Source organism: Chionomys nivalis, chromosome 11 (assembly GCF_950005125.1).
Source record: "Chionomys nivalis chromosome 11, mChiNiv1.1, whole genome shotgun sequence".
NCBI classification, from domain to species: Eukaryota; Metazoa; Chordata; class Mammalia; order Rodentia; family Cricetidae; genus Chionomys; species Chionomys nivalis.
Window position 1 is genome coordinate 80221677 of NC_080096.1, and position 13286 is coordinate 80234962.

Genomic DNA, 13286 nt, shown 5'->3' on the forward strand with positions numbered 1-13286 from the left:
GGTTCTTCTGTCTATGTGTTGCTTTCATTGGTTGAATAAAGAACTGCCTTGGCCTTTTGATAAGGCAGCAGCTTAGGTAGGTGGGGAGACAGAACGGATTGCTGGGAGGAAGAAGGGCAGAGTCGAGACTCTGTGGTTCTCCTGCCTGAGATGGACTCTGGTTATACTCATGCCAGTAAGCCAGGGTCAAGTGGTGATACAGATTGATAGAAATGGGTTAAAACAAGATGTGAAAATTAGCCAGTAAGAGGCTAGACATAAAGGGCCAGGCAGTAATTCAATTAATACAATTTCTGTGTGGTTATTTCGGGTGTAAGTTAGCCAGGCAGGACAGAACAAGGGGCCACCCTCCGTACTATACTGCTTCAGTAAGTAACACAAAGACAGACTGAGGAATATGCCTTGTGTGAGCCTCTGACATCCATATCACCAGCCAAACACATGTACACACATCTGCACATTTCTGCACTCACGTATGCAACACACACACAGAGGGTCCTCAAACACTTGGATATACAAAAGCAAAAATGAAAAGGATTGAGCATTTTGATACTTAAGATTCCATATTATAAAGGGTAATGACCCAGAAGACAAGAAATCTGGAGTCTATTCAGAAATATTCAAGAAACAAATGTATCAACAGGCACCTCTGGATTCCAGTTTGATATATTTTCCTGCATAGAATGAAGATGATTGTATCTGTCCCAGAACATAAAAAAAGATGATACTTTTTTTTTTTGAAACAAGATTGAGTCCACCAATATTCTGTGATAGAAAGTAGTGACTTCCAGAGATGCCATCCCACTCCAGGAATCTATAGAGAGTTGATGGTTTCTAGAGAGGAATAGACATTTTCTTTAGTTATGGAGTCATTGGTAAGATTTCCATGCATCTGTAAACAATTCTTCACCCGTTAGATCAAAGAACAAACCTAATAAAAATCACTGGGCCACCAAAAAAGTAGTATTAAGACATAATATTAGAAGAGAAACTAGCTGGGACCAGGAAGAGGATTTGTGAGAGTGATGGGGACAAGAAAATTGATGGAGGGGGCACGTTAGTAGTGAATATGATGAAAATATCTCATATACATGTATTAAAATGTCATATAAGAACCATTATTACATATAGTTATTATATACTAATAGAGCACTACCATAATTGGAAATAGCAAAGGTATCAGTAGCTTTCTGGGACAGAAGAAAACTGAAGAAAAGCAGATATAATACTTTAGGACACTGACTTTTGTGTGATATTATAATGAGAGACACATGTCATTACAGATTTGTCCAATTCAGCAAAACTGACTCTGGGGTGGGGTGGTAAGGGATAGTGATGTGTCCATGTAAATTAATCATCTGCAAAAAAGTGTAGTGAAAAATTCTAAGCATAGAAGACATTTTACAACTGGGAGCTGGTAGCAGGTGTATGTGGGATGTCTCTGTACCTTCCCTCGATTTTGCTGCAAGGATACATTTTCTCTAAATTTTTTAATTTAACACTTTTTTAAACACTAATATTAAAAAAAAAAAAAACTTTTACCAAGCCTTTCTCTAGTCATGGACCTAATGAGACACAGAGCAAACAAAACTCTTTATCTCTTCTTTGCGGTAGAAGCTCACTTGGAAACCTGTAGACATCCCTTGTAGAATGTATTAATAAAAGCCCAAATATAATAAGAACACGAGGAAACTATGGAGATTGTCTTCCCAGGCCCACCAGTCACTGTGTTTTCGACTGTTAGGCTGGTCCTGGAATACCAATTCCAGGAAATACCATAATCATTCAGAACCCACCTGCCTGCAAACCTTCATGTGCCTCCCCCTTGCCTGCCACAGGCTGCCCTTCAATCAAATGCGGGGAAGAACACCAGCTACACCCAGACTCTCCACAAGAATTTCAGTGATGCATGCTAAATACTAACAGATGTGAGCTTTCTCCCCCTGCACAGTCTGAGACCAGACATCAGCTCCCCTGAATGGGGCCCCTCTTTTATAATTTCAAGCAGCAAGTCCCCAACAGAGTGGGATCACATGCCACAGCCTTCCCTTCAAATATGTATGTGTAGTTGAGATGTAAGACTGGTTGGGGGTCTAGAGGAGACAAACCCAGAGAGTTTCCCGTCTCAGACATCTAAATATGTTACTTCTGTAGCTGTAAATCCTGACTCTCTAGAAAAGGGCTCACTACCTTTTGAAAAAGTCAATGAAATAGTCTAAGCTGCTAGTTCAGGGCATGAAGTATGCCCTTGTATCCATTACTCCTTTGTTCTACATAGGAGATTTGACATCTTTGAGGCAAGTGCTTTGAGCAAGGACTTTGCTTTAAGGAACACACAGAGATGGGGGAAAGAAACTGGATTTTGGGTTTGTTGTAATGTTTTGCTTTGCTATCTCTGTTAGGAGTACATGTGTCAGTCATATCCCGCCTTTTCATCTAACTTTCTCTTCCTGCTTCACATACCTATCCTACGACCTGTCCCAACATGTTTGTGGCAGGACTGGCTCAAGGTCTAAAGCGGGGACAGAGGATACTGTTTTCTCCCATCAACAGGGCCTACAGTTAGGAGAAAGAAAGCAACAAGCAGCAGAAAGCCATGTGACTGCTTTTGGGAAATTGAGTCTCTTTTCTCATCTGAAGAAATCTTTGAACTTAGCTCAGTTCTGGCCTATAGGAAGGGGTCCTTTCCAAGGACTATTGGAAGGATTTACTTGGTGCTGAAAAGGCATGTTTGATGTGTTACAGATTTAGAAATGAACCAGGCAATGCTCTGAATTGGAAACATTTAGTAGTACTAAAATAATCAGAATAGCATCTATTTAAAAACTTTTTTGTCCATAATAATGTGATCAGTGTGTTACAACATGCACTAATATTTAACAGTACTTTCAATTGCTATAACTGCAAACACAAGATCAGAACAAGATCAAGCCACCCCAAATCACAGCATATCTGTCGGGGGGGGGTGTCTCTCATAAGGCTACACCTCTATCTGGAAAAAGACATTCAGTTTCTTGCAGAGGTGCATCCACTGATAGTTGCTCACATTCCAATGGATAGTATTATATCCACTCATATACTGGGAGAATTAAGTGAATTGCAGTGGGCTAAAACAGAGAACATGGAATTAGAAGGGGAAAATATTATGGAGGGAAATTGACAGGTGCTATAGGTGAGGAAGGATTGGATTTTATCAAAACATTATATTCATATATGAAACTCTCAGTCAATCAAAGTTCTTAACCCTCGTTGCTATGGTGTTTGATGTGATCAATCTGCATCAGTTTAATTGGGTCTGTTCTTCACCATTGCTCCACCATCGCTGTGTGTGAAATAAGACAGTAGTCATCTCTCCACCAAGTGCCTGTTCTTGAGAACACTCTGCAGTGGCTTGGATGTCTCATGTGTTTGAACACATGGTCCCCATCTTGTGACACTGTTTTTGAAGGCTGTGGAAGAAATGGGTCACTTGGGGGTGGCCTTAAAGTTTTATAGTACTTCCCTACTTTTCAGATCTCTGACTTCTGACTGTAAACCCCATGTGATTGGTGCCTCAGACTTCTGTTGCTTTGTTTTCTTCTTCATTATTGACTGTCAAACTATATGTGATATGAACCTTTGCTGTATGAAGTTGCTATAACAAGAAATGTAACAAGTGCACACACATAGAAACCATTATATTGGCAGTGTAGCAAGTGATTGACATCTCTTTGAATCTATTCACTCATGTGACACAGGAATATAATGACATTCTATTTTATATAGTACTACCTTGGGTAATAGGACATATATTCTATAGGAACACTTGTGTCTTTCAATATGACCATGAGACAAGTGAAACAACAGACTCCAAATGTCCCTAGAGAATCTCATTCTGAGAAAAGAAAAACTCACAAGCCAGAGGGGGACTTTGACTCCTGGAAAGAGATTTCAACTTGTCAGACCATCTTATAGAGAGAGACTGAAGACCAGACCATGGATGGGTCACTGGTGGGCAGGACCACACCTTGACAGGCACTGCTTTGATGTGCATATCCTGAGCCCTCTTCTTAAACTTTACTCTCACTTTAGGGTCCTAAATATGGGAGAGTCACTGGATCTCTTTGTCTGTCTTCTAAATGTAGCCACCATAAATAATCTACTTGTTCTGCTTTTCAATATTAATGCGGTTCTTTTGATGAGCTTAATGAGGATGGCTGTCTGAACCTGGCTTAGTACAGAGGCTATGACTTCCAAATTTGGTATAGGTAGCACATGGCACACATAGTAATCTTCCTTTCCCATGCCCAAGGCTGTCTGAGGACAATTATGCAAGTTCCTTTGGGAAAAGTTCATCTTCTAATCTCAGGCCACGGATGACACGTTTGGTGAGAGACATCACAGCATTGGTAGATGGTAAAAGGAAAAGATCTCTTCCTTTTTGTATCTTAAAAGATTTTCAGCAATTGGTGCAGTGAATGATAATTTAATTTTAAAAGAATTTCAATTAATAATAACAATTCTGTGATGATTAGAAAAACTTTATGTTTTCAGAAAGAAAGGAGTTCCGGGCGGCGGAGGCACCGGCAGGCAGGCCTAGGCGGTGGAAGCACCGGCGCGCAGGCAGGCCCGGGCAGCGGAGGCACCAGCACGCAGGCAAGTCCGGGCGGCAGAGGCACCAGCGTGCAGGCAGGCCCGGGTGGCGGAGGCACTGGCAGTCAGGCCCGGCAGGCAGGCCTAGGCGGCAGAAGCACCGGCGCACAGACAGTTCCGGGTGGCGGAGGCACCAGCAGGCAGGCCTAGGCGGCGGAAGCACCAGCGCGCAGGCAGGCCCAGGCGGCGGAGGCACCAGCACGCAGGCAAGTCTGGGCAGCAGAGGCACCAGCCTGCAGGCAGGCCCGGGTGGCGGAGGCACCGGCAGTCAGGCCCGGCAGGCAGGCCTAGGCGGCGGAAGCACCGGCGCACAGACAATTCCGGGCGGCGGAGGCACCTGCAGGCAGGCCCGGGCGGCGGAGGCACTGGATGCAGGATAGTGCGGGCAAGAAACAGTGAAGCCTGCACTGAGAACAGATTGCCCCGCTACAATTAAATCAAACCCAATAGATAGCATCGGTAAGAGGAGATGGGCAGACGCCAAGGCAAGAATTCACCCAACAATCTGAAAAACAACATGAAAACACCAGAATCCAATGATCTTACAACACAAGGACTTGAACACCCTATCACAGGAGAAGAGGAAAAAACTGACTTTTTGAAAGCAATAGAGTCCCTTAAACAACATGTAAAAAACGCCATCATAGAAATGGATGAGAAGTATAACAAAAAGTTTGAAGAAATGAGTAAATACGTAAATGATACCCTGGGAAGCCAAGAAAAAACGATCAAACAGGTAATGGAAACAGTCCAAGAAGTGAAAACTGAAATGGAAGCAAGGAAGAAAACACAAACTGAGGACCAGCTGGATATGGCAAATATAGGTCAACGAGCAGAGACTACAGAAACAAGCATAATCAATAGAATACAAGAGATAGAAGAAAGAATCTCAGATTCTGAAGACAACATAGAGAAAATAAACGGACTGATCAAAGAAAACACCAAAACCAACAAATTCTCATCAGAAAACATTCAGGAAATATGGGACACAATAAAAAGACCAAACCTAAGAATAATAGGGATAGAAGAAGGAGAAGAGGCACAGCTCAAAGGTCCAGAAAACATTTTTAACAAAATTATGGAAGAAAACTTCCCCAACATAAAGAAAGATATTCCTTTGAATATTCAAGAAGCATACAGAACACCAAACAGACTGGATCAAAAAAAAAAACATCCCCTCGCCATATAATAATCAAAACACAAAATATACAGATTAAAGAAAGAATATTAAGAGCTGCAAAGGAAAAAGGCCAAGTAACTTATAAAGGTAAACCGATCAGACTTACACCTGACTTCTCTATGGAAACCATGAAAGCCAGAAGGTCCTGGATAGAGGTACTACAGAAACTAAGAGACCATGGATGCAAACCCAAACTACTATACCCAGCCAAGCTATCGTTCACTATCAATGGAGAAAACAAGACATTCCAGGATAAGAACAAATTTAAACAATACGTTGCCACAAATCCAGCCCTACAGAAAGTAATAGAAGGAAAATCACAACCCAAGGAATCCAACATTGCCAACACTGCCTACAATAACCCAGGCAACTAGTGACCCTTCAACAGCACAACTCAAAGAAGGGAGACACACAAACTCTTCTACCAAAAGCAGTAAGAATAACCGGAGTTAACAACCACTGGTCATTAATATCACTTAATATTAATGGTCTCAATTCACCAATAAAAAGGCACAGGCTAAGAGATTGGATACGAAAACAGGATCCAACAGTCTGCTGTTTGCAAGAAACTCATCTCAACCACAAAGACAGGCATCTACTCAGAGTAAAGGGTTGGGAAAAGGTTTTTCAAGCAAATGGTCCTAAGAAAAAAGCAGGTGTGGCCATACTAATTTCTAACAAAACTGACTTCAAACTAAAATCAATCAGAAGAGATCGACAGGGACACTTTATACTCATAACAGGAACGATTCAGCAGGATGAAGTCTCAATCCTGAATATCTATGCCCCTAATATAAAAGCACCCACTTATGTAAAAGAAATATTGCTAAAACTCAAGGCAGACATCAAATCACACACACTAGTAGTAGGAGACTTCAACACACCTCTCTCACCAATGGACAGGTCAATCAGACAGAAAACTAATAGAGAATTAAGAGAATTGTTGGAGGTAATGAATCAAATGGACTTAACAGACATCTATAGAACACTCCACCCAAATAGGAAAGAATACACCTTCTTCTCTGCAGCTCATGGAACCTTCTCGAAAATTGACCACATACTTGGAAACAAAGGAAACCTCCACAGATACAAAAAAATATCAGTGTCCACCTGTGTCTTATCAGATCACCACGGATTAAAGTTAGAAGCCACCAACAAAGCTACCCCCAGAAAGCTGACAAACTCATGGAAACTGAACAGTCAACTACTGAACCACACCTGGGTCAAGGAAGAAATTAAGAAAGAAATTAAAGTCTTCCTTGAATTTAATGAAAACAAAGAGACAACATACTCAAACCTATGGGACACGATGAAAGCAGTGCTAAGAGGAAAGTTCATAGCACTAAGTGCCCACTTAAAGAAAACGGAGAAAGCATACATTGGGGACTTAACAGCACACCTGAAAGCTCTAGAAAAAAAAGAAGCAGACGCGCCCAGGAGGAGTAGAAGACTGGAAATAATCAAACTGAGGGCAGAAATCAACAAAATAGAAACACAGAAAACAGTCCAAAGAATCAATGAAACAAAAAGTTGGTTCTTGGAGAAAATCAACAAGATTGACAAACCCCTATCCAAACTAATTAAACAACAGAGAGAGAACACGCAAATAAATAAGATCAGAAATGAAAAGGGGGACATAACCACAGACACAGAGGAAATTCAGAGAATCATTAGATCTTACTACAAAAGCCTGTATGCAACAAAACTGGAAAATGCAAAAGAAATGGACACTTTTTTAGATAAGTACCATATACCAAACCTAAACCAAGACCAGGTGAACGATCTAAATAGACCTGTTAGTCGCGAAGAATTAGAAACAGTTATCAAAAATCTCCCTTCCAAAAAAAGCCCAGGGCCAGATGGTTTCAATGCAGAATTCTACCAGAACTTCCAAGAAGAGCTAATACCTATACTTCTTAATGTATTTCACAATATAGACACAGAAGAGTCATTGCCAAATTCCTTTTATGAAGCTACAGTTACCCTGATACCAAAACCACACAAAGACCCAACCAAGAAAGAGAATTACAGGCCTATCTCACTCATGAACATCGACGCAAAAATTCTCAATAAAATACTGGCAAACCGAATCCAAGAACACATTAGAAAAGTTATCCATTATGATCAAGTAGGCTTCATTCCAGAGATGCAGGGCTGGTTCAACATACGCAAATCTATCAATGTAATCAACCATATAAATAAACTGAAAGAAAAAAACCATATGATCATTTCATTAGATGCTGAAAAAGCATTCGACAAAATTCAACACTCCTTTATGATAAAGGTCTTGGAGAGATTAGGGATACAAGGGGCATACCTAAATATAATAAAAGCTATTTACAGCAAGCCAACAGCTAACATTAAATTAAATGGAGAAAAACTCAAAGCCATCCCACTAAAATCAGGAACACGACAAGGATGTCCACTCTCTCCATACCTCTTTAATATAGTGCTTGAAGTTCTAGCAATAGCAATAAGACAACATAAGGGGATCAAGGGGATCCATATTGGAAAGGAAGAAGTTAAGCTTTCATTATTTGCAGATGATATGATAGTATACATAACCGACCCCAAAAACTCTACCAAAGAACTCCTACAGCTGATAAACACCTTTGGTAATGTGGCAGGATACAAAATCAACTCCAAAAAATCAGTTGCCTTCCTATACATTAAGGATAAGGAAGCAGAGAGGGAAATCAGAGAAGCATCACCTTTCACGATAGCCACAAATAGCATAAAATACCTTGGGGTAACTCTGACCAAGGAAGTGAAAGATCTATTTGGCAAGAACTTTAAGTCTTTGAAGAAAGAAATTGAAGAGGACACCAGAAAATGGAAGGACCTCCCTTGCTCTTGGATTGGGAGGATCAACATAGTAAAAATGGCAATTCTACCAAAAGCAATCTATAGATTCAACGCAATCCCCATCAAAATCCCATCAAAATTCTTCACAGATCTGGAGAAGACAATAATCAACTTTATATGGAAAAACAAAAAACCCAGGATAGCCAAAACAATCTTATACAATAAAGGATTGTCTGGAGGCATTACCATCCCTGACTTCAAACTCTATTACAGAGCTACAGTACTGAAAACGGCTTGGTACTGGCATAAAAACAGAGAAGTCGACCAATGGAATAGAATAGAAGATCCTGACTTTAGCCCAAAAACCTATGAACACCTGATTTTCGATAAAGGAGCTAAAAGTATACAATGGAAAAAAGAGAGCATCTTCAACAAATTGTGCTGGCAAAACTGGAAGTCAATCTGTAGAAGAATGAAAATAGATCCATATATATCACCATGCACAAAACTCAAGTCCAAATGGATTAAAGACCTCAATATCAGTCCAAACACACTGAATCTGATAGAAGAGAAAGTGGGAAGTACTCTACAACACATGGGCACAGGAGAACACTTCCTACGTACAACCCCAGCAGCACAAACACTAAGGACATTATTGAATAAATGGGACCTCCTGAGACTGAGAAGCTTCTGTAAAGCAAAGGACACTGTCACTAAGACAGAAAGGCAACCCACTGACTGGGAGAAGATCTTCACCAACCCCGCAACTGACAAAGGTCTGATATCCAAAATTATACAAAGAACTCAAGAAATTAGACCGTAAAAGGTTAATCAATCCAATTATAAAATGGGGCACTGAGCTGAACAGAGACTTTTCAACAGAAGAAGTTCAAATGGCCAAAAGTCACTTAAGATCATGCTCAACTTCCTTAGCAATCAGGGAAATGCAAATCAAGACAACATTAAGATACCATCTTACACCGGTCAGAATGGCTAAAATCAAAAACACCAATGATAGCCTCTGCTGGAGAGGTTGTGGAGAAAGGGGCACTCTCATCCATTGCTGGTGGGAATGCAAACTTGTGCAACCACTTTGGAAAGCAGTGTGGCGGTTTCTCAGGAAAGTCGGGTTCAACCTACCTCTTGACCCAGCAATACCACTATTGGGAATATACCCAAGAGATGCCCAAACATACAACAAAAGTATATGCTCAACTATGTTCATAGCAGCATTGTTTGTAATTGCCAGAACCTGGAAACAACCTATATGTCCTTCAATGGAAGAATGGATGAAGAAAGTATGGAATATATACATATTAGAGTACTACTCAGCAGTAAAAAACAATGACTTCTTGAATTTTGCATACAAATGGACGGAAATAGAAAACACTATCCTGAGTGAGGTAAGCCAGACCCCAAAAGAGGAACATGGGATGTACTCACTCATATTTGGTTTCTAGCCATAAATAAAGGACATTGAGTCTATAAATCGTGACTCTAGAGAAGCTAAATAAGAAGGTGAACCCAAAGAAAAACATATAAGCATCCCCCTGAATATTAACCTTCATCAGGCGATGAAAGAAGACAGAGACAGACACCAACATTGGAGCACTGGACTGAAGTCTCACGATCCAAAGGAGGAGCAGAAGGAGAGTGAGCACGAGCAAGGAACTCAGGACGGCGAGGGGTGCACCCACACACTGAGGCAATGGGGATGTTCTATCGGGAACTCACCAAGGCCAGCTGGCCGGGGACTGAAAAAGCATGGGACAAAACCGGTCTCGCTGAACATAATGGACAATGAGGACTACTGAGAACTGAAGAACAATGGCAATGGGTTCTTGATCCTATTGCATGTAATGGCTTTGTGGGAGCCCAGGTAGTTTGGATGCTCACCTTAATAGACCTGGATGGAGGTGGGTGGTCCTTGGACCTCCCACAGGGCAGAGAAACCTGCTTGCTCTTTGGGCTGAGGAGGAAGGAAGACTTGATTGGGGGAGGGGGAGGGAATGGGAGGTGGTGGCGGGGAAGAGGCAGAAATCTTTAATAATTAAATTAATTAATTAATAAAAAATATCAGCAGAAAGAAAGGAAACTTGTGTTTGTTTCCATGTCTGTTGTTGTTAGACTCTTCTCTTGTCTTCTATACCCTCTGAAACAGAGACTTAGAGATCCTGTGCCCCTGGGCCATGGAAGCATGTTAGGATGTTGAAGAGAGTAGTATTGTGGAATCTGATTTATGCAGCTGCTAAAGACATGGGAGAAGAGGTATGATTCACCTATCTTTTTTCTCTTCATCCTTTGGAAAATAAAATAGCAAGTGAATGCCAGCAATACCTACTAACAAGACTTAAAGAAACAGCTATTCTGGAGATTTTCATATTTGATGCCCTTTGTTCTTTTCCACAAATTTAAAGTCTTTGCAAACCATAGAAGAATGTGATTGGCTTAGAAGGAAGTGGCCATGCTTAATCTTACAACGACCTCCTCTATGTGGGATCTTCAAGGTTGCTCCAGGAGGAAAAGAGTTTACGAGATTATATGTCCAGCTTTAGGGTAAGGTGTCAAAGTATTTGTGTCACTCCTAAGCAATCCTCAGTCATAATATGCTCCATTCAGACAAGGCATAAAAAGTATTTGTGTTTATCCAAGACGATCTCAATGGAGTTTATGAACATCTTTTTTTTAAAAAAAAAAAAATTTATCCTTTTTTTATTCTTTGTGCTATAACCTAAATGTTTTTGGATTTCTTTCTGCTACCATAAAATGCTTCAAACTAATCACAGTCCAGGGGGAAAAACAAAGAAAATTATATCATTCCACTACTATGCTCAAATTTAGTAATGGTTCTTTCAGAGTAACAGCAGAAATGATCATAGTTTTCTGCAGGGCCTGACATGATCTAATACCATTACTTTCTTTTTTAATACATTTTTATTGATATTTATTGAGCTGTACATTTTTCTCTGCTCCCCTCCCTGTGTCTCCCTTCCCCCTTCAACCCTCCCTAAATATCCTCATGCTCCCAATTTACTCAGGAGATCTTGTCTTTTTCTATTTTCTACTTCCCATGTAGATTATATCTATGTAAGTCTCTCTTAGTGTCCGCATTGTTGTCTAAGTTCTCTGGGATTGTGGTTTGTGGGATGGTTTTCTTTGCTTTATGTTTAAAAACCACTTGTTTTCAGTATGTAGCTCAGTAGTAAAGTTTAAAGTCAGACATTGTGATGCCTCTAGAAGTTCTTTTATTGTAGAGGATTGTTTTGGCTATTCTGGGTTTTTTACTTTTCCATATGAAGCTGAGCACTGTTCTTTCGAGATCTGTAAAGAATTTTGCTGCGATTTTGATGGGCATTGCATTGAATCTGTAGATTGCTTTTGCTATTTGTGGCTATTGTGAATGGTGCTGCTTCTCTGATTTATTTCCCAGCCAATCATCTTTGTACAGAAGGGCTACTGATTTTTTTGAGTTAATCTTGTATCCTGCTACATTACTAAAAGTGTTTGCTCAACTATGTTCATAGCTGAATTGTTTGTCATAGTCAGAACCTAGAAAAAACCTAAATGCTCCTTGACTAAAGAATGGATAAGAAAAACTTGGTACATTTACACAATGGAGTACTACACAGCAGAAAAAATAAAATCTTGAATTTTGCAGGCACACGGATAGAGCTAGAAAACATCATTTTGAGTGAGGTAATCCAGACCCAGAAAGACAGTTATCACATGTACTCCCTCATAAGTGGTTTTCAAACATAAATCAAAGAAGACCAGCCTACAAATCATAATCCCAGAGAACTTAGACAACAATGAGGACCCTAAGAGAGACATATATAGATATAATCCACATGGGAAGTAGAAAAAGACAAGATCTCCTGAGTAAATTGGGAGCATGGGAACCTTGGGGGAGAGTTGAAGAGGAGGGGAGATGTGGGGAGGAGAACAGAGACGTATGTAGAGCTCAATAAAAAATAATAGTAGATCTTACTTAATTGAATCACTTTGATATACAATGATATATTATCTCCTCTGTAAAAAGAGATTTTCTCTTATTTCTCAAGTTCACTGTGATTATTGAACACAGATTAAGAGTCTATACAAAAGGAAATAATTTAATCAGTATAGCTAGAAATAAGGTGTGTTTACTTTGTTTATACAGTGACCAGATATTCCTCTGATCTTACTCCTGGATAGAAATTGATAATAAAACACTAGATATTCCCCCAGAGAACCTGGTCTCTTTGGTGCTTGACTGGCTACTCTGCATACAAATCAGATTGGAACCAGTGTTTCCATAAATTCCTACAGAAAGCCTGATGGCTCATAATGAGATATCAAAGGCATCTAGAGACACAACAATGTCTCTGCCACTACATCTGCTGGAACCTCTTGTAAAAGAAGCAATCTTCCCTGTAGTCACACAAAAGAAGTTCCAGGTTGTGACAAGTCTCTATGTAATCAACTCAACTCCCATGCCAGCCCTTGTCTAGAATAATAATAAAAAGTGGTATTCTTCTATGCCTTGTTTGGTTTAAAAATCCATAGCTTTCTTTATGGTTGGCCGTCAGATAGGATCTAAAAAGTAACATTGAAGATTGTAACTTTCTTTTGTTTTATCCATTGCCTGTCTATATGGTCTTTAAAGGAGAATAAACCTATTCAGACTTTG